At 38.1% G+C, this 21,770-nt stretch overlaps 1 pseudogene; it reads left to right on the top strand.

The window, feature by feature from the left end:
- Positions 1-1,458: 1,458 nt before the first annotated feature.
- Positions 1,459-19,276, top strand: LOC141494028 (C-C chemokine receptor type 5-like; annotated as a pseudogene).
- The last annotated feature ends 2,494 nt before the right edge of the window (positions 19,277-21,770 follow it).

Raw genomic sequence — 21,770 nt, 5'->3', positions numbered from 1 at the left:
ATACTTCCCTACAGACAGAAGAAACAAAACATAAAGAGGAATATATTTTTAAAAAAATGATAAGGGTGAGCTTCAGACCCTAGAAAGCTGTAAAGGACCCTAGAAATCTGTCCATCTAGTCCTCTGACACAAGAGGGGAAAACTGTGAGTCAAGATTCAATACATATCAGGCGACTCTTAAGAGAAAGACTCGGGGCTCAGAGATAGACTTTTGCTCCTGAATCTATCTATAAATCATTCTCTCATTGTGGGCTGTGATGAAAAGGAAACAACGAAGCAATTCCCAGCATCTGGTCTCATCAAAGGAAACTTGCTGGGCTTTCTATGGGGATTTAAAACGCAACATCGGCTTTGGCAGATAGAGGAGAGTCGCCTTCCACTGGAGACCACCAAGAGGAGGCCCAGGGGTTCGGAGTCTGGGTGGATGCTGCGGGGGTGCCGCCAGGTCGGGGAGGAGGGAGCGTGCTGACGGGAGTGTCCAGGGTTCGGCCCGGGGGCGAATGGGAAAGAATGAGCGGTCAGACAGACGGACGGACGGACGGGCAGACACACGGAGAGATGGACAGGGACCGGGCTGTGCTCAGGCCGGGCTCCCTCGGGCCTCTCCTCTCTGCCCCGCGTGGGGCGGCGCTCCCGGGCCGGGGCCGTGACGTCAGGCGTGACGTCAGGCAGGGAGCGCCGGGGCCGTGACGTCAGGCCGGGAGCGCCGGGGCCGTGACGTCAGGCCGGGATGGCGGGACGAGCGCGGCACGTGAGGCCCCGGCCTCACTTCCTCCTCCACGACCATCCGGGTCCCGCGGCCCCACAGGGCTCAGGGCCACGGAGACGGCCCTGGGAGTGGCCGGTCGAGGCCTTGAACCCGGAGCCTCCCCTCGCTCTGTGTGGGCACACGTGGAAGCCTCTTCTCCCTTCTTTAATGACACGCCGGCCTCTCGGAAGGGCCGAGCTGCGGCTCCACGCAGGAAAGTGCACGTGGGGGAGGAGTCTCCGGGGCCAAGGGGCCTTTTCGCTCCCCGGCAGCTGGGGCCGCCCTCCGTGTCCCGCAGTGACGCACAGCGACCGCACGGGGGCGCCGGCCGCGCCCCGCTATCGGAGCGGGAGGGAGGAGCTGCGCACGCGCGCTTCGCCAGGACGCGGCACCCAACCGGAGGCGGCACCGGAGGAGGCCGGGAGCGCTCGCGGCTGCGCAGTCGCTGATCGCCATGGAAACGCGGCCCTCCTGCGCACGCGCGCTGCGCCCCCCCGCCTCCCACGTGCTCCTAACTTCTCTGACCACGTGACCCTCCCCAAGCCCGCGAACCGGGGTCCAGCATTCCGCGGGGGGGACCTCGGCCCAGAGGCCACCCCTCCCCCACAGCCCAGCCGCGGGCGGGGCGGGGCTTTGTGGCGCAGGTGGCGGCGCCGGGGCTGGGCGGGCGCTGTTCTCAGCGCCGGGCATCACCCACCCTCCACGCGGGCATGCGTGGGAGCCTCAGGTTGCACAAGCAGTGCGGGACTTTAATCTTTAATTTTTTGAGTCGAAGCAAGGAAAAAAGCTCGCTAAGCTGGTCAGCAGGTAACCTGGGCCCTGATGCCCCAGACTTGGGCTTAGAACGTGTCACAGCTTTTTTTTCCCTTTGTTTTTGCAAGGCAGGTGGGGTTAAGTGACTTGCCCAAGGTCACGTAACTAGATAATTATTAAGTATCTGAGGTCGGATTGGAACTCAGATCACCCTGACTCCTGGGGCCTGTGCTTTACCCGCCGTGCCACCTCGCTGCCCCTTTCACTGCCTTAACAGACAGCAGGTGGTATCAGTATTACTATGTTCGGTGTTTATAGGAGGTCCACATGATAGGAAAATTTAGGAAGAGAGAACATGTAAGTCAATGATCTTGACTTAAAATTCCTTAACACTTCAAATTTAAAAGAAAGGCTTTCTCTGTCTCTCTCTTTCTCTCTGTCTCTGTTACACACAAATATAAACATTCAAAGAAAGAGTTTGCCTTTCTTACTACTTCCCTTTGGCAAATCTGTTTGGATTTAAGGTAAGGGGAATGATGAGGTCATAAATTCTAGGGTACTTCTGATTTGATAAGAAATTGTTTTCTTGATGCTGAGGGAGATGAGCAGAACCAGAAAAACGCTGTACAGCCTAACAGCAACATGGGGGTGATGATCAGCCTTGATGGACTTGCTCATTCCATCCGTGCAGCAATCAGGGACAACTTGGGTCTGTCTGTGATGGAGAATGCCATCTGTATCCAGAGAAAGAATTGTGGAGTTGCACAAACACCAAGGACTATTAACTTTAAAAAAAAAAACACAATATCTTATTATCTGATCCTGATATCTCTTATACTTTATGTTTCTTCCTTAAGGATATGATTTCTCATCACACTCAATTTGGATCAATATATACCATGGAAACAATGTAAAGATTGGCAAAATTGCCTTCTGTGGGGGGTGTGGGGAGGGAAGTAAGATTAGAGGAAAAATTGTAAAACTCAAAATCTTTAAGAAAGGGGAAAAAAAGAAATTATGTTCTATTTTGGTTCACAGGATTTTTTTTACATTTTGAAGGCTCTTAGAAGCAACAGAAGTTAGAAATTTCTAGATATCTTTTAAAACATTATTTTTCAATAATGACCAATCACTAAAGGAAAACATACAACATAATTTGTATGCATGAAACTTTCTACGTAAGAAGATGAATTTAAGAAATGTCTATAGAATGTTTGGATTAATCACCTATTTTGCCATGAATATTCAGTTCTAGATATTTTGCTTTTTGAATTTTTTTACTTTATATCTGAACTCTTAATTACCTATAAGGTATTATAGGCTTTTGTGTTTTTACATCCAATATCATAAAAACTTTATTTTCTATTTTGTTATTCATCAGAATGCTTAGAGCAATCTGAAAGTAAACTAAAAATCTTTAAGAGGACTAATTTTTAAAAAATAAAATATTTTCCAGAAAAAGAGAAGGAAGCTGAGTTGGACTACTTTTGGTAAAACACATAATCTTTTCAGTGATCTAAAGTGTCTCCTTGGTGTAAATATTGATCTTTTTACCCCAAATTCTTCTAGTAATTCTCTATGGCTATAAATCACAGATCACCACAATTTAAGAAGAATCAAAATTGTAGGTGATCCAGAGAGCAATGGAATGTCTTAGGTATGAGAAGTGGAGTGAAAGAGATCATAAAGAACATATCTCATTAGAAAAGTTAGTGGCCAGGCATAGAGAAAGACTGTAGAGTAAGAGCCATCCCAGCCAAGTTGCTCTGAAATCCCCAAGTGTCAAAGAATAAGAGGAAGGCCACCAATGAATGTCTCTCCAGGGGCAGAGAAGTCCCCTCTTTAAAGGATTAACAAAAGCTACAGGTAAAGGAAAAATAAGATAAAGACATGAATGGACTGTAATATACACAGGCAGAGGGCATGCCCATACCAATGAAATCACAAATCCATCAACTCTTATACTTCATCGATTCATTCATGTTTCACATGTTTTGATTCGGCCTGTTTTCTCATCATTTCCGAACTCCTTCCTAATTAACTGTTAGCAGCATTTTATTAAATTTCATTATTTTTAATATTCATTTCTTTTAAATTTTTGAGTTCTAAATTCTCTCCCTTCTTACCCCCACTCCTCACCTACCAGAAAAGGAAAACAACATGATGATCAATTATACATGTAAAGTCACACCACACATATTTCCATTATTAGCCATATCACAAAAAAGCAAAAAAAAATATTCTTCAGAGTTCATCACTTCTTTCCCTGTATGTGGATGGTATTTTTTTCATCATGAGTTCTTTGGATTGGTCTTGGATCATTGTATTGATCAGAATAGCCATCTATTTCACAGTTGACCATCATTACAGTAACACATAACTATGCACAATGATCTCCCAGTTCTCAGTTCACTTTTCATCAATTCATACAGGTCTTGGTATGGTTTTTTTTTTCTGAAACCACTCCTTTCATTACTTATAGCACAACAGTACTTCACCACAATCTTCCACAACATGTTCAGTCATTCCCCAACTGAAGAATATCTCTTTAATTTCCAATTCTTTGCCATTACAAAAAAGTTACTATGAAAAATGTGTACATTTTGGCTCTTTTAATTTTCCTTTCTCTCTTTGGGATATAGACTTAGTAGTGGTCTTGCTGGGTCAAAAGCTATGCTCAGTTTTATAGTTCTTCGAGCAAAGTTCAAAATTGTTCTACAGAATAACTGAACCAGTTTACAATTCCACAAATAATTTATTAGTCTACCTATTTATCCCTCATTCCCTACAGCCTTTGTCTTTTCTGATAGGTATGAGGTGGCACTTTAAAGCTGTATTAATTTGCAGAATGATTTAGAGCACTTTTCATATGACTGACAAAATAACTTCAATTTCTTCTTCTGAAAATTGTCTGTTCATATTTTTGATCATTTATCAATGGGAGAATAGTTTATTTTTAAAGTTTGACTAAATTCCCTTTATATTTAAGAAATGGGGGGCATATCTACTGGTGGCCCAGGAGATAGAGCACCAGCCCTGGATTCAGGACGACCTGAGTTCAAATCCAGTCACAGACACTTAATAATTGGGCAAGTCAAATAACCCCATTGCCTTGCAAAAACAAAAACAAGAAGAAATGAGGTCTTTATCAGAGAAACTTGTTGTATAAATGTTTTATATTACTTCATTGTCTATAGTTCCTTTTAGTAAAATGTAGTTTCCCTGATTATTTCATTTAATTACATCTATTTTTGCTTTTGTTTTTTGTGAATTCATGATTGATTTCCCTTCCTTTTTATTTGGTTGAAGCTAAAGAGATTCTGTTCCAGCTATGACTCACAATTAAAAAAAAAATAAATGTTAAAAAATATTTTACATGTAGTTGGAAAATAAAACATTTGAAAAAATTATGCTCATACTTCCTGCTTCATCCAATAATTGTAAGAAAATGCTTTGTAATAGCAAAAATATATGTTGGCACATATTTGCTTAGTAAATACAAATGGGGTCAAGTGGTTTCCCCAAGGCCACACAGCTAGGTAATTATTAAGTGTCTGAGGTCAAATTTGAACTCAGGTACTCCTAACTCCAGGGCCAGTGCTGTATGTACTGCGCCACCTAGCTGCCCCCTAAATATGTCTTGATTAATACTTTCTCATGGTCTTCATAGAATCACAGATTCTTAACATTAGTAGAGACTCTCAAAGGTCTTCTCGTTCAACTTGCCTCTGAATGTAGGGATTCATTTTATAGTTTTTCTGCTCATCCAGTCACTACTTAAATACTGCCAGTGACAGGGAACTCATTACATTACAAGGCAGCCCACTCAGTCCTTAGTCATACTGCTCACTTCTTCACAAGGCAGCCCATTTCATTTTGACATCTCTCTAACATTTCTAACATTGTTAGAATGTAATTTTTTTCTATTGAGCTGAAGTCTGCTTCCTTCTATCTTCTACACTTTTTCCCAGTTCTTTTCAAAGCAGAGAAATCTGTTTCCTATTCTAGCTCTTCAAATATTTGAAGACAGCTATTATGCCCCCCTTCAATCTCTTTTCTAAACCAAAGAATACAAATTCTTTATTTCTTATAGGAGACTTTCCATGCCCTCCCGAGTCTCCATGCCTCGCTTTGGGGATCATTCCAATTTGCCAATGTTTCTGTGGGAAATTTACATGCTGTCAAAACAAAAGACAACAATAAAAATTATTTTTAAAAAATATTTGTATGAGATGTTCAGGTGCTTCCTGATGAGTACAGAATGCAGGAAGACTATTCCTTTCATTATTCCAGACACTCCCTCTATTAAAACTATCGTTTTGACTGACATCAGCTTGAGAATGTTGGCAAGTTTTCTGAGAAACAAGCACCAGCTCACTATTTTCAGTTCTCTCAAGTAATTTAGCCATTTTGGAAAATAATGTGGAATTATGCAATAAAGGAGTAATAAATATCAAAGAATACAACTATAAAAATACATATGTAATAATTCAGGTTCAAAATAAGAATCAAAACAACATACACACCAACTTTGTGTAAAAGAATTTGACAAAGTAGCAAGAAAACTCATGGGAAATATGACAGATAAAATGATAAACTATCTAAAATCCACAAGCATTATATATAATGTGTATAAACTAGAGGAATTCTCAGTAAGATCAGGGGTGAGACAAGGATGCCCATTATCACTGGTATTATTCAATATTGTATTAGTCCAAAAAAAATACTGTATTAGAAATGTTAGCTTCAGCAATAAGAGAAGAAAAAGAAACTGAAGGAATTAGAAAAGGTAATGAGGAAATGGCTTTGCAAACGATATGGTGGTATGCTTAGAGAACCCTAGAAAACCAACTTAAAAACTACTTGAAACAACAACTTTAGCAAGGTTGCAGGATATAAAATAAACTCATAAATATCAGCATTTCTCAATACTACCAACAAGGTCCAACAGCAAGAGACAGAAAGAGAAATTCCATTTATACTGTAGACAGCATAAAATAATTGGAAATCTGCCTCCCAAGGCAAATCCAGAAACTCTATGAACACAATTACAAAATATTTTTCGTACAATGTCGGACCTAAATAATTGGAAAAATGTCAATTATTCCTGATTAGGCCAAGTTAACATAATAAAAATGACAATTCTACCTAAATTAAATTACTTATTCAGTACCATACCAAACTGCCAACAAATTATTTTATTGAGCTAGAAAAAATAACAATTCATCTGGAGGAAAAAAAGTCAAGAATATTAAGGGAATTAATGAAAAAAAATTAAAGGAAAGTGGCCTTTTCTACCAGATATAAAACTATATTATAAAGCAGCAGTCAACAAAACTGTCTAGTAGTGGCTAAGAAATAGAGAAATGGACCAGTAGAATAGATTAGATACAAAAGAAACAGTAGCTAATGAATCTGGCAATATTCTTTGATAAATCCAAAGACTTTACCTTCTAGGATAAGAACTCACTACTTGACAAAAAAATAATAATAATAATAATGCTGCTGGGAAAACTGGAAAATAGTATGACAAAAACTAGGCCTAGACCAACACCTCACAATCTATACCAAGATAAGGTCAAAATGGGTACAGGATTTAGACATAAAATGTGATACCATAAGCTAATTACTACCAGTCCGATCTATGATATGGGGAGACTTTATGACCAAAGAAGAAATACAGAACATAACAAAATGCAAAATAGATCATTTTGATTACATTAAATTAAAAAGGTTTTGCACAAATAAAGCCAGTGCGACCAAGATTAGAAGGAATGCAAAAAAAGGGAAACAATTTTCACAGCTAGTGTTTCTGATAAAGTACTCATTTCTAAAATATATAGAGAACTGAGTCGTTTACAATATAAATCATTCTCTAATTGATAAATGATATGAACAGGAAGTTTCCGGATGAATAAATTAAAATCATTGATAGTGATATGAAAAATGCTTATTATTGTTATTATTGATTAGAGTTATTGATTAGAAAAATGCAAATTAAAACAATCCTTAAATACCACTTCAAACCCCTCTCAGATTAGCTAAAATGACAAAAATGGAAAATGATCAATGTTGGCAAAGTTGTGGGAAAACTGGGCAGTGGCCAGAAATGATCCAACCTTTCTGGAGGACAATTTGGAATTATGCCCAAAGGTCAATAAAACTCAAACCCTTTGATCCAGCAATACCCTTAAAGAGAGCATATAAAAAAGGAAAGGACCTATATGTACAAAAATATACAGCAGTTCTGTTTGTAGTGGAAAAGAATTGGACACTGAGGGGATGCCCATCAATTGGGCAGATTGGGTAATGGCTTAAACAAGTTTTGGTATATGAATGTGATGGAGTACTACTGCTCTGTAAGAAATCATTAACAGACGGTCTTTAGAAAAGCTCAGAAAGACTTGTATGAATTGTTGCTAAGTGAAGTGAGAAGGACCAGGAGAACATTGTAGTCACTGCCAGCAGCAATGTGAGACGTTCAGCTATGATAGATGCAGCTCCTCTCAACAGTTCAGTAATCCAGGACAATCCTGAGAGACCCGCTATGGACAATGCTCTCTGTGTCCAGAGGAAAAACCATGGATTCTGAATTCAGAGCAAAACATACTATGTTCACTTTTTACAGCTTCTTTTATAGTTTTTATGTCTTTCTAATACTTTTCTTTCCCCTCAGATCTAGTTCTTCTTTCACAGCTTGACTAATATGGAAATATGTTAATCATGATTATAAACTATATCAGATTTTTTGCTGCTGTGGGGCAGGATTGAGAAGGGGGAGTGGTAGAAAAATATGGAGCTCAAAAGCTAGCAAAAGGATGAATGCTGAAAATTATCTTTGCATGTAATTGGAAAATAAATAAGAAAAACAATACTGATCAAAGCAACAATGTATACAAACAACTTCAACTATGTAAAGGAAGATGACATCAAATAGCAAGAGAACTCATGGTAAATACAATGGACAATGTTGATGTTACCCACTTAAAACTCATTTGATCTTCATTCTATGAATGAAAAAAACGGGAGGGTAAGGTTCCATGTATAATCAACCTCAAACAATTTGTATGCTGTTTGCTTTGTTGTTTACATATTTGGAGTATGGAGTTTTGGTTGTTTGTTTTGTCTAAATTTTCCTTTTTTTATTATTTTGTTTTGGAGTTGTTTCTGAATTTATTCTCATGTTGTTTGTGGCTTCTCAAATAAACAAACCAAAAAAAATATTCTTGATAATGCTTAGTCATACTTATGGAGATTAATTATTTACTTTTTTCATAGCATCATGATACTTTCAGCAGTCACAGACTGAGGTATGTAAGGTTCTTTGTCGTTATCCTAAGTAGTCCTTACTACTTCATTTTTTTAATTCCATGTCTTTCTTATCAAATTTTCACCTGCTCTTGGGAAAAATAAGAAAATCAAAGAAGAGATAGGATTCTTGTTCAGGTGAGATGGAATAATAATTAGAAATACTAGAAAGCAGAGCTATATAACTAGTACTTTCCCTTTATTTTTTCTAATAAGGGGAATGATTTCTGCATTGGGATGGACAGAAGGAAATGTCTCATAGTGAATTGAAACCTCAGGTAAGCAGGTAGATAATAAAAGACAATTTAACTTTCCTTGTTGAGTTTAAAAAATCAAAGTCACACCAACCACCAAACAACATATTGCAATAAATGGTTGTGTGATTGATTGAGCCTTTGTCAGTAATCTTTGAAAGATTATGAAAAAACCCTTTGATCCAGCAACACCACTACTGGGTTGATACACAGAAGAGATTATGTAAAGGAGCAAAAACATCACTTGTACAAAAATATTCATAGCAGCCCTGTTTGTGGTGGCAAAGAATTGGAAATTAAGTGAATGTCCTTCAATTGAGGAATGGCTTAACAAACTGTGGTATATGTATGTCATGAAACGCTATTGTTCTATTAGAAACTAGGAGGAATGGGAATTCAGGGAACCCTGGAAGGATTTGCATTAACTGATGCTGAGCTAGATGAGCAGAACCAGAAAAACATTGTACACCCTAACATCAACATGGGGGTGATGATCAGCTTTTATGGACTCGCTCATTCCATCAGTGCAACAATTAGGGACATGTTTGGGCTATCTGCAATGGAGAATACCATCTGTATCCAAAGAAAAAATTATGGACTTTGAACAAAGACCAAAGACTATTACCTTCAAATTAGGGGGAAAAAAACCCATTTTCTTGTTATGTAATTTTACTATCTCATACTTTATTTTTCTTCCTTAAGGATATGATTTCTTTGTCATCACACTCAACTGAGATCAATGTATACCATGGAAACAATGTAAAGACTAATAGAATGGGGGTGGGGGGGAGGGAAGCAAAAATGGGGGAAAATTGTAAAACTCAAAATAAAATTTTTCTAAAGAAAAGAAAGATTATGAAAAAGGACAGGAGTTAAGTATCTAAAGAAAGTCAAGTATTGGTACAATTAACAAATATATGTCATATAATATAAAATATATAAATTATATAAATTCTTCAATGTTATTAAAAGAATTGTGTGTAAACATCTTGAAAAGAAAGTTGTAATCATAAAGCACTAGCATGGTTTCATCAAGAAAAGATCAGGTGAGACTAATCTTATTTTCTTTTTTTGGTGGGGCTAACTTAGCAGTTAGAATGATGCAACAGGAGTATGATTTTAGCAAAGCAGTCATTCATCTTTGTGAACAAGATGGAATGTTATGATTCAATGGTTTCAGAACTAATCATATATAAAAGTCAAAGATTTGTTAATAGTTCTTCATCTACTTAGAAGGAAGTAACCAGTGAAATACTCCAGGCATTTCTGGGGTTAGTTATGTGTTTTTACAAATTTTAAATAATGGATTGGATAAAACACAGAGGACATGCTTATCAAATTTTAAGATTATATAAAGCTAGAAGGGATATCTAATGGAGAAAGCAAAATTAAGGTTTTAAGAGATCTTAAGGGATTGAAAATATTGTGCTGCATCAAATGTAATCTACTTTTTAATTTTTTTAAAAAATTACTTTCTTTTTAGTTAAATTTTAATTTCTATTATATCTCCCTTTCACCCTCTGGATTGGGCACTATAGAAGGCAACCATCTGACACAGATTTACAAATATATCTAAAAGTCATTCTATTCATACTTCTACTTCTCATCTCTTTCTCCAGAGAGAGATAGGATCTGTCTTCATAGGTTCTTTATAATAGATCTATTTATAATATACAGAACAACTTTTCACATTTTCAGTTGTTCTTCAAACAATATTACTATTACTGTACAACCTCTTCTCATTTCACTTTTTATTATTTCAAGCAAGTCTTTACATGTTTTTCTAAAATTAAGCAGCTCATCAGTTCCCATAGCATAGAAACATTCCATCACAATCATATGCCACAGCATACTTGGTCATTCCCTGGTTGATGGGCATTCCCTCAATTTCCAGTTCTTTGCACCAAAATGATCTGGGATCTTTGGTGCCAAATGAACATCCAAAGAAAGCCAATCTGACCTAAGATGCATTAGAAGATGCAGAGCTTCCAGAAATATGGAGACAATCATCCCACTGGGTCTGCTCTAGTCTCTTCCCATTTGGTGGGCTCTTTTCAGGTCTGGGCACCAGATTTAAGAAGGATGTTGATCACTTGCACAGGATACAGAGGAAGCTCCCAACAATGATGGTGAAGGACCTGAGCTCATGCTACATGAGGAATGACTGATGGAAGGGGGAATAACCCTAAAGAAATATTGCAAAAGAGATAGCTTAGGGGGCACATAACTGCCATCTTCAAGCATCTGAAATGATACCATATGGAGAAGAGCCCAAATTCCACATGACCCTCCTAACCGCTGAACTTATCCCTGGTTCTCTCCCAGGCTTGGAATGCTCTCCCTCTTCTTCTCTGCCTCTTGCATTCCTGGACTTCTTTCAAGTCCCAGAAAACATTTCACCATACATAACTTGTTTCGATGTAGCTGTTTTCTTGCTGACTCATATTAGACCCTAAACTCCTTGAGAGCAGGGACTGTTTTTTGCCTTTCTTCATAAGCCCAGGAGTTACTGAGTCTGCACAGGTGTTTTTGACTGACTGCAGAAGGGAGAACTAAATGAGTAGAAGTTACTAAGAGGGAGATTTCACGTGACCTAAATATAATAGGTCCTTGGTGAACATGTACAACAGCTCAGCTGACACAATCCCCCTGTGAAAGAGACTACGGAGTCTGCTTCTTGAGATGTATACAGCACAGAATGGAGAGACCCAAGCCCCAGTCTGGACTCTGCTGACATTCTGTAATTCATTCCCATCTGCTAGCCATGTGAGGAAGAGATGGATTGTTGACTGGCTGGGTAGCCAGGAGGGAGGAGGTCCTCATGCTGACCTGGCCACGTCCAAGTGAAGAGGCAAGGATTAGGCCTCCATAGGGAAGGGCTATGTGGCCCATGGCTTATCTCCTGCATATCTCCTCCTCTTTTGTGTCCATTTTTCCTATTTAAAGACACTGAAGATGCCTATTACCTTGTGAGCTCTGAAGGTCAGCAGAGTGAGCCACTTGAAATTGGGGAGATTTGCCCAAAACCACACAAAGTACTGAGCAACTGTTTTGACTCACGTATCCTAGTTCTTATACCACATTTGGAAGGGAACATGAGGATCACAGCTATGTAAAAAATGAATTAATATTGGGACCACTCTTCCCAGAGATAGAAAAGGTATAGAGGAGTGGGTCCCCAAGATTGGGAGGAAAATGCTCGTAACTTCTGTTCTGGCTTTATCTTAGCAATTAACATCTTTTTTGTAAAAGTTAAAAGGCATGAATGAGTACTGGTCACTGATGGTTAACAGGAAAACACACCAGAATGAAAATGTAAGCTGAAAGCATTAGAAAAATATTCCCCTAACCCCTCAGAGGTATCCCCTAGAAACCAAAAAGGAAGATGTAGCAAAAAGGGGAGATGTAGCAAGGCTCACTCTAGAAGAATAAATTCATTGCTTCACCACATAAGGGGGAAAAATAAGACTTCTTAACAATTACAGCCAATTCAAAATGAAATTGGTGATCTGGGAAGGGAAAGAATTGCTTCAGCCCTAAACAAGAGGGCCACTTGCAACAGGCATTCTTGGACTGGTGCAGATTGGACTAGATGGACACAAGGATCCCTTCTTACTGAGATTGTTGCTGCTGGTATCCATGCTAAGATAACTCTGATCTGACATTTGAAATCTGCTATGGTCTGTGAAAACAGATAACTGACCTTCCAAGAATTTTATGTTATATAAGAGTAGAGGGTCTCAATAAAATATATGCTATTAATACAGGACTCTGGAATAGACTTTTTGACTGGGAAGAGGCCTTTTTTGTTATTATTCAAATGTGGATTGTTGTGGAAACACAGAATTTTAATGTTAGAGAAGACCATAAATACCCCTCATCTAAGGCTTCACACAAGTTGTCCCCCATGCCTGGAATGTTTTTCTTTCCAACTCACTTCCTAGTTCAGCTCCAGGGCCTCTCACAAGGAGCCTCTTGTGATCATTCCAGTTGCCATATCCCCAGAAATCATTTTGTTATCTGCTTTGTATTTACTTATATGTTCACAGTTTGTCTTCTGCATAAATTGTAAGCTCCTTAAGGACAGGTTTTTCTTTCCCTTCATTTCTTAAAAATATAGAACTCATTTAATCCCATGGGCCTTGGTTTCCTCCTCCTCTGTAGGAAGAATTGAATTGATTTCTGAAGTCCCTTCTAGTTTCATACTAATTTCATGCCTCTGAATTCGATGAAGACCTATTTTTCTAGATGACACAACATTCCTTCCAGTGTCTTCATCAGGATAAAGAGAAGGGTTTACACGCATGTATAAAAAATATTCATAGCAGTTCTTTCCATAGTGGCAAAGAATTAGAAATTTTTTTTTAAATTTTATTTGTTTAAGGCAATGGGGTTAAGAAGGACTTGCCCAAGGTCACACAGATAGGCAATTATTACGTAGCTGAGGTCGGATTTGAGCCTAGCTTCCCCAAGAATTGGAAATTGAGGGGATTCCCATCAATTGGGGAATGGCTAAACAAATTATGGCATATATGAATGTGATGGAACACTTGTTTTATAAGAAATCATGAGGGATGGGATTTCAGAAAAGCCTGGAAAGGCTAACATAAACTGCTGCTGAGTGAGATGAGTAGAATCAGAAGAACATTATACACACTCACAACAATATAGAGTGATGATCAACTGTGATAGACTTGTTCATTTTAGCAATACAATAATCAAAGATCATTGTAAAAGATTTATGATGGAGAATAGCATCCATATCCAGAGAAGGAACTGTGGAGTTTAAATGAAGACCAAAGTTTCTATCTCCAATTTTTAAAAAATGTCTTATATATGTCATTTTCCTCCCTGTAATGTTTTTTCCTATTAAATTTGATTTTTATTTCACAAATAGATTAAAATGGATCTATGTTTAGCATGAATATTTATGTGGAGTCTATATTAGATTGCTTTCTGTTGGGAATATGGGAAAGGAAGGCAGGGAGGGAGAAAAATAAAACTCAAAATCTTTCGAAAAATTTTCCACAAACTACTGCTGCATAAAATTGGAAAATAAATAAATATTTTTAAAAAGAGCGAGAGGGAGAGGTTATATTCCTCAGTAAGGACTGGTCAGAGTCTAGGAGTATTTCTATTCCCTATATTGTATGAAGGCTAACATCAGAATTCTGGTTAAAGAGGATGTGAAATATCTAATAGAAATCTAAAAAGTAGTTTGATTATAGAGAGTCTGGAGTATATCTTCCACTTCATCATTATAAGTATGAGGAAGGATCCCTAAATAGGGTTGAACAAAATAGAAAAGAATGAGAGGTCGATAAAATTAGTAAATTTGGAAGAATTTCAGGCAGAAAAAAGTTCCCATTACAGGAAAATCTAAAGGTAAGTCACCTTTAAGCTCTTCTACTTACTATTTATCAGTGCTGCTCAGATGAACCAAGTGAAATTCCAAAGGAATAATATAGAATTACAAATTGGGGAGAAGGGGGTTTATGTGTGTTTGGCAATATGCCAAAATAGTAGCAATTTTTAAAAGAAAAACAGGGGCGGCTAGGTGGTACAGTGGAAAGAGCACCAGCCCTGGAGTCAGGAGGACCTGAGTTCAAATCTAGCCTCAGACACTTAATAATTACCTAGCTGTGTGGCCTTGGGCAAGCCACTTCACCCCATTGCCTTGCTAAAAAAAAAAAGAAAAGAAAAGAAAGAAGAAAAAATAATCATCAATATAGGGGAAAAGGAGAATTGGGATCTATTCCAGCTTGTGATCCTATTACAGCAAGGGTGGGGAACATTTTTTCTGCCAAGGGTCATTCAAATATAACATCATTCAAGGGCATATAAAATTATCAACTTAAAAATTAGCCTACTATATTTGGTCAAGCCATTTATTTACCTTTAAAAAAGCACCTAGCCTGCAGTTCCCATGGTGGTGCCAGAACAAATGATTATAAGGATGTTCCCTTCCCCTGCATTAGAGTCTGAGGAAAACAGAGATGAATGACAGATGCTATAGAACTCTATGTTAACTAGGAAAAATAAAATCAGTCAGATGACAAATTTCAAATTATAATTTCTAATTAGAGAGAAGGGATTTAAGAGATTCTCTTGTGTAAGGGGGAATTTAAACTGACCTCCCTGGTTGCTGCAGATCTCTTCTTAACAAGTGGGCCCTGTTTCTCTAAAGGAGGGAAAACCATAAAAAAGGAAAACTTACCACAAGCTATAGTCTTCTTGATAGAGCCTCTGTCAAATGTAGGGTAGAGTCAACTGTGAGTGGAAGGTGATATGATCCAACAGAAAGAGCACTGGCTCTGAAATTGGAGGACCTGGCTCAAATCCTGCTTTGGATATTTATTGCTGGGATGACTTTCAACAAGTCATATAGTCTTCCTAGTTCCCAGTTTCCTCACCTGTAGAATGGAAAGGTTGGACAAAGAAGTCTCTAGGGTCCCTTCCAGCTCAAAATGTATGAATTTAGGAGGCTATATCAGTAGAAAAGCAATGGCTATTAAAAGATCTGAATTCAAATCCCTGCTCAGTCACTTATTACATGTTTCATCTTGGACAAGTCATTTAATTTTTCTGAGCCATGGTCCTTTATATGTAAAGAGAGGAATTTGGATGAAATGGCCCTAATGTTCTTTCTAGATCTAGAATCTGCTGTGATTCAAAGCCTGCCTCTGACAGACAACCTTGGGAAAAACCATCTAATCTCCATGGGTCTTGGTTTCTTCCTCATCTGCAGAAGGAGTTCAACTCCATGACTTCTGAAGTCCCTTCTTGGCCCATGATCCTAATTCCAGGATTCACAACTTTGTGAAGAACCATTGTTCTGGATGGCACACACACATTCCTTCCTGTGTCTTCATCTGGATAAGGAGAGGGATTTACACTTCTCTTAAGGACGGGGCAGATTCTAGGAATATGCTACTCCCCGGGTGGTGTGAAGGCTGAGCTCAGGCTTCTAAAGAGGATGTGAAATGTCTGTTGAAAGGAAGAATGCTGACTGTGTATGGCCTGGAGTATACTTTTTTGCTTCATCATCATATGCATAAGGAAGATCCCTAAATATGGTTGAACAAAGTGGAAAAGAATGAGAAGTCAATAAAACATATATTTGGGAGAACTTTAGTCATTCCCTTGAGGAGAGTTTGGGTATGTGGGGGGTTATGTTGTTGATTATCTAACCTATTTAAAAAAACTCACTGGAAGACTGCATCATCTCTCCATTTCATTTAAATTGTAGAGACTTACCTGTCAGATCTATGGAAAGGGGAACAATTTATGACTAGGGAAGAGTTGGAGAACATCACTAAAAACCAATTAGATGATTTCGATTACATTAAATTAAAAAGCTTTTGCACAGATAAAACCAATGTAATCAAGATCAAAAGAAAAGCAGTAAATTGGGAAACAATCTTTACAACTAATGATTCTGACAAAGGACTCATTTCTAAAATATATAGAGAACTGAGTCATATTTTTAAAACAAAAAACCATTCCCCAATTGACAAATGGTCAAAGGATATGCAAAGGCAATTTACAGATGAGGAAATCAAAGTAATCCATAGCCATATGAAAAAATGCTCTAAATCATTAATTATTAGAGAAATGCAAATTAAAGCTTCTCTGAAGTACCACCTCACACCTCTCAGATTGGCCAGTATGACCAGGAAGGATAATGATCATTGTTGGAAGGGTTGTGGGAAATCTGGGACACTATTACACTGTTGGTGGAGCTGTGAACTCATCCAACCCTTCTGGAGAGCTATTTGGAACTATGCCCAAAGGGCAACAAAAATGTGCATACCCATTGACCCAGCAATACCACTACTGGGTCTATACCCTGAAGAGATGAGGAAAAAAGGGTAAAAACATTACTTGTACAAAAATATTTATAGCAGCCCCGTTTGTGGTGGCAAAGAATTGGAAATCTAGTAAATGTCCTTCAACTGGGGAATGGCTTAGCAAACTGTGGTATATGTATGTCATGGAACACTTGTTCTATTAGAAACCAGGAGGGACGGGATTTCCGGGAAAACTGGAGGGATTTGCATGAACTGATGCTGAGTGAGATGAGCAGAACCAGAAAAACACTGTACACCCTAACAGCAACATGGGAGTGATGCTCAACCTTGAAGGACTCGCTCATTCCATCAGTGCAACAATTGGGAACAATTTTGGGCTGTCTGCAAAGGAGAGTGCCATCTGTATCCAGATAAGGAGCTGTGGAGTTTGAACAAAGTACAAGGACTATTCCCTTTAATTTGGAAAAAAACAGATATCTTATTGTCTGATCTTGTTACCCCTGAGAATTCTATTCTCTTTAAAGATATGATTTCTCTCTCATCACACCCAAATTGGATCAAGGTAAAACATGGAAACAAAGTAAAGACTGACGGAGTGCTATCTGTGGGGTGGGAGTGGGGGAGGGAAGCAAGATTGGGGGAAAATTGTAAAACTCAAATAATATCTTTAATAAAAAAAAGAAAGAAAATAAATAAATTGTAAAGACTCCAAACCAATCCATCTTACAAGGTGCTACTGAAATGATAGTTCTCCTAAGAGGACATGAACAGGGAACATGGGGTCTTTTTCCAATCCTGAAACTCTTAAATTTTCACTCACAATCAAGATTTAAATCCAATACTGGTGGAACATTATGCTCCTCCCTCTTCCCAAGAGAGCAGATTCTTCTTTGCTTTCTGCAAATGATAGACAAACCCTGACCAAATCTTGAAAAGTCAGAAACTGGAGAAGAGTCCAGGAGGCAATTAGTCCAATCCTTTCATTTTGCAGATTAGGACACCAAGGCCAAGAAAAATGGAACAACTTGACCATGGCCTTCATGGCAAGCAAATGGGAGTCCTCCGGGTCTGTTTCCCTATAAATACTCAATGATTTACCTCGTTTATTCATTCATTCATTCATCAAATAGTTATTAAGCATTTACTAGGTGCTAAATGGTGGTCCCTTCTCCTCAGGGATCTGGGAAGCAATCTAGAACAGAACTATGCAAAGACCTACATATAAAACAAAAAGATGTGTATGGATATGTATCTGTGTGTATAACTGTACTGCAGTTTTAGTATGCAGGGTAGTTTGTGTTTAAGGGGACACATGAAGTAAATTATATTTCTAAAAGGAATATCTCTTTATTCATAGAACAAAGCAAGATGGATAATGAGATACCACCAAGACTCTATGACATACATTACTACCATGAAGAATCTGGAGGTTCACAGCATCCCAGCTCCTTCATTTACTCTACTCTTTGGTGTTCTGTTTTGGCTTTGCAGGCAATGCTCTTGTTTTTCTGGCCTTGATAAGATGTAAAAAGCCGAAGAGTATGACTAACAGTTATCTGCTCAATCTGGCCATCTCTGATTCACTTTTCATCATCACTCTTCCATTTTGGGTTCACTATACTGCAGACCAATGGGTCTTTGGAAACGAGCTGTGTAAGGTGTTGACAGGATTCTAACATCTGGGTTTCTTCGGAGGAGTCTTCTTCATCATCCTCCTGACCATTGATCGGTATCTGGCCATAAACCATGCTCTGTTTTCTCTAAAAGCTAGAACAGTCACCTTTGTGATTTTGACAAATGCCATCAGGCTGGATTTGTCTCTTTCCCAGCAATCATCTTCACCAAATGTCAAAAGGAAGGTATCCAACACACCTGCAGTCCACAATACCTGTGGCATCAGATTTCTCTCTGGAAGAACTTCCAAGCTTTAGAGATGCTTCTTTTGGAGTTGGTGTTACCCCACATTGCTATGCTCTTCTGCTACTCAGAAATCATAAAAACATTGATGAGGAGTCAGATTGAAAAGAAACCTAGAACAGTGAAGTGAATCTTTGTGATTATGATCATTTACTTTCTCTTCTGGGTCCCATATATCATCGTGCTTCTTTGGTCTAAACAATTATGATAGTGCCAGGAGGTTGATTCTAGCCATCCAAATAACAAAGTCACTTGCAATGATTCATTGCTGTATCCACCCAGTGATCTATGCCTTTGTTGGGGAAAAGTTTAGGCAAAACCTTTCTGCTTTCTTCTGCAAATATATTGGCCCACATTTCCACAAACAATGCTCCACTTTCCAAGGGGAGAGACTTAACTGAATGAACTTAAAATATACCAGATCTAGTGGGGAGCAGGACATTTCAGCTGTAAAGTGGGGTTCTTACTGTGTGTCTATTTTTTAAATTAATGGATTAATTACATAAAGGTTTAAAATAAGTACTCATGATCAGATTCTTTTAAATAATTTATAGAAACAGTAATTGAATGCTTCATTCACATTATTTCTACAATCATTTATTAAGTAGCCCATTATGTGCTCTGCACTAGACATTTTCAAATCAATAAAATCAAATTTCTAACAAAGCTCAATGAAACTATTGGTGGAGAGTATTCTCTAAGTTTCATGTTATGCCACCTAAAAATCAAATTATCAAAAATACTATCTCTCTCTTACTACCACAAAGGAAATGAAGAATTATGAAACACAGTCTCACCCTCAATGGTTTTCTATCTAGTTGAATAAATAAGACAAGCAATCAAGATACAATAGAAATAAATAACTTCAGTATAATTATATAAGAAAGAATAAGGTATTGACCTTATTGACCAAAGAAGGAGCCAGGCTGGAGGTTCTGGATGATTTATTGTACATCATGGTTCCATTTGGCAATATTTGTTGAGATTAAGAGACCTCCTTCTCATAAGTTTTTAAATGCATAGGATAAAATGTATAGAATTATAATTACATTTTGTTTGACAACTTTTTGTTATCACCCTCCCATTTTGGGCTCACTAAACTGCAGACCAATGGGTCTTTGGAAATGGCCTGTGTAAGGTACTGACAGGATTCTATCACCTGGGTTTCTTTGGAGGAGTCTTCGTCATCCTCCTGACCACTGATCAGTATCTGGCCATAGTCCATGCTGTGTTTTCTCTGAAAGCTAGGGCAGTCACCTTTGGGATTTTGATGAGTATCATCACCTGGGGGGGGCGGGGACAGGGAGGTACCTTTGCCTCTCTCCCAGCAATCATCTTCACCAAATCTCAAAAGGAAGAAGATAACCAACACACCTGCAGTACACATTAAGGTGTTTTTATAGAATGTTTGGATTTATCATCTATTTTTTCCATGAATATTCAGTTACATATGTTTTACCTTTTGCACTTTTTACTTTATATCTGAATGCTTAATACCCAAGAAGGAACAGCATATCTTTTGTGCTTATACTTGTCATATAATTTAATCAGTTATATTAAAATAATATTATCAAAATATTTAAAAAATAAGTTCATAGGCCCTAGAAATCTATCCATGGATCCTTTGGGGACTGATAGTTCCTAGGTTAACAACTCTAATCTAGGCCTTGATCTACAAGGAAAAACTAATATTTGAGAGTTGATTGGAGAGATCAAGGAAGGGTTCACAGAGAAGGGATTCAAGCTTCGCCTTGAAAAAGAAATGGGTAAGTGAAGGAGAGGGGTATTTTAAATAGGAAAAAATTCTATAAACAAAAAGCATAAAGGCATGATCTCACCTATACTGCTATGTCTTCAATATGCCAGCTTCACGCATGTTGATTCTCTCATACCTTTTCTTGCACCTCTAATATTAATGCCCCCTGCACTATTTCTTTTGATTCCCATCTCTACTAACATCCTAGCACAAGGGTATGTGTGTGTGTGTGTGTGTGTGTGTGTGTGTGTATGTGCACGCGCAATGGATAGAACAGCAGTCCTAGAGTCAGGAGGACCTGAGTTCAAATCTAATTCAGACACAAAAACAAATTAGTCATCAGAGAGTCTTGATTCTAACTACCAAAGGCAAAATATGATAATCCAAACTTTGACTTGGACTAGAACACTATCATATTTTTTAATTTATTGAAGATCAGAAGTATATCACAACTTCAACAATCAGCAGCTCCTATCATTGTTACTATATATATACTGTGTTAAAAATTGGAAAGTAAAATGTAGGACTCCTAGTCTGATCAAGTGGAAATAACCTTGATCCAATCTAATCCCCATATGACAGGAACATATAGGAAGAAAAAGAAGACAATACTGTGAGATCTTATCTTGACTCTTAAAATCCCTTGCCACTTGAAATTTAAAAGAAGTATTCTTTGTTTCACACACACACACACACACACACACAGAATTGGCTTTTCTTACCACTATCCTTTTACAAATCTGTTTAGATTTAATGTAAGGGGAATTATTAGGGTACTTCTAAGGTACTTCTGATTTGAAAAGAGGATATTTTCTCCTATTTTTGTTAACAGGAATCTTTTTTAAATTACATTCTGTTGGAAGTTTAGCTATTTTAAAAATAAAGAGGGGCAGCTAGGTGGCGCAATGGATATTGCACCGGCCCTGGAGGCAGGAGTATCGGAGTTCAAATTTGACCTCAGACAGTAATTACCTAGCTGTGTGGCCTTGGGCAAGTCACTTAACCCCACTGCCTTGCAAAAACCTAAAAAAAAATAAATAACAATTTAAAAAAATAAAAATAAAGATAATATTTTTCAAAAATGGCCAAAGGAAGATACCCACTCTCCTATATAATTTGTAGGCATGGGCGGATGAATTTAAGACGTTTTTATAGACTGTTTGGATTGATCATCTATTTTTCCTTGAATATTCACCTGCATATGTTTTACCTTTGGCACATGT

The sequence above is a fragment of the Macrotis lagotis genome, chromosome 7 (assembly GCF_037893015.1).
Source record: "Macrotis lagotis isolate mMagLag1 chromosome 7, bilby.v1.9.chrom.fasta, whole genome shotgun sequence".
In the NCBI taxonomy this organism is placed as follows: domain Eukaryota; kingdom Metazoa; phylum Chordata; class Mammalia; order Peramelemorphia; family Peramelidae; genus Macrotis; species Macrotis lagotis.
Note: the sequence above shows the minus strand (reverse complement) of the source record. Positions and strands in the feature narration are given on the sequence as shown.